This window comes from Trachymyrmex cornetzi, unplaced genomic scaffold, assembly GCF_001594075.2.
Source record: "Trachymyrmex cornetzi isolate Tcor2-1 unplaced genomic scaffold, Tcor1.1 scaffold1121, whole genome shotgun sequence".
NCBI lineage: Eukaryota > Metazoa > Arthropoda > Insecta > Hymenoptera > Formicidae > Trachymyrmex > Trachymyrmex cornetzi.
In genome coordinates, this window is record NW_017295678.1 from 398,093 (window position 1) to 399,956 (window position 1,864).

Here is a 1,864-nt window from a genome sequence, read left to right on the forward strand (position 1 = left end):
CGCGTCTGGCGTCGTTAGAAGTGACGTTCGCCTGCTCGCAATTTTCGACGGACGTTACAGCTAGTGATGGGCAAATTCGAATAAAATATTTTTTATTATTTTCATGCAATAAACGTGTATTTTCTATTAAAAAATTCCGGTTTCATATTTACATACCTGGTAAAAGCTGCTTTCCATTTACACACAAATGAAACTGAGTTTGAAGTGAGTCGAGTATTTTATACTCGGATTAATGACGTCACTACTTGGTTACTTTGATAAAAAGTTATCACATGTCAACACAGGTTAACTTTGGCTGCGTTCGAAAATTCATTTAGCTGGTGTTGGGAAAGGAAATAAAGTTGGCATTATTGGAAATTACCAACGCTGCGTTTCGTTTCTCCCGCTGGGACTGCTGGGAGACCAAAGTAATGGCGAACATAAAAATAGAGAAGAAATTAAGCTATTTGAAGTGTTACAGGAAAAACGTAGTAGTCATTAAATATAATATATAACACGTTGTTCAACATCAACTTTATGTATAACTCGTAGAGATGTTGTATACCTAATTGTAATCGTAATTAAATACAATAGAATATAAATCTATTCAATTCTAACCTCTGATTTTTCTCTCTTTTTCTTTAATGCATACTCTGGATACATGTAAATGAGGTTTTCGATGTAAGATCTTTTCTATTATAATATGTACGTATTATAATATGTACGTGATCTTTTCTATTATCTTTTCTATTATTCTTTTATAGTATTAATGTGTATCTATTATTATATTATATATGTATATCACATACATATTATAATAGAAGAGATCTTACATCGAAAATTTCTTTTGCATGTATTCAGAGTATGCATTAAAGAAAAAGAGAGAAAAATCAAAGGTTAGAATTGAATAGATTTATATTCTATTGTATTTAATTGCGATTACAATTAAGTTCAACATCTTTACGAGTTATACATAAAGTTTATGTTGAACAACGTGTTATATATTATATTTAATGACTACTACGTTCCTCCTGTAACATTTCAAATAGCTTAATTTCTTCTCTATTTTTATGTTCACCATTAAGGTAAATGTCCCTATTTGTGACCATGTAAGATAGTCGTATAAATTAATAAGAATAAAAAATACTAAAAAATAATTAAAATCAGGAATCAATTTTACCAGACTCAAGATTAATCATTTTTGTATCAAAAAACATATTTTTCTGAAGTTCTAAGCATAATCTAATAAAAATAAAAAAAGAAATAACGGACTATGTAAATGTAAACGTATTTGTGACCATTTGAATTTAATCTGGCTCTATTAGTGATACCACCATCTGTCCCGGTTAGTGCATCAGATGAAATGTACCATTTAGTGACCGGCGGATTAATTTTCTTGACGTCAATTTGATGTCACGTTGACGATCATTTCTCGTTCAAATATCGATAAAAATATACTCACTCGATGCGTTTTCGCGTAAAAATAAAGATTTGAAAAAAAGCGTCGCATTATCATGTGAACAGAGACATTAGCTTGATATTTCATGTATCTTTAATCAAACTTAATGTCTATTTAGAAAATCTGTCACTGCCACAAAATATACGATGCGCACATGCGCTGCAGACGTACTTTCGTGCTCTATGGTCACAAGTTACTTGCTGTAGTACACAGGGCACGAAATTTGAACTCAATAGCACACACTAAATATGATAAGCTTTCTTAATTTGGTCAAAGAAATTACTCAATTTCAGTTGTAAACAAATAATTTAAACTATAGAATCGAAGCCTTACATGGTCTAGCTGGATCTTAATGCTTGTATGATTCTTATGTGAATTTATATACTACGTATGTAGTCCCACAGAAACGCGCGCCGAAAAATTTCC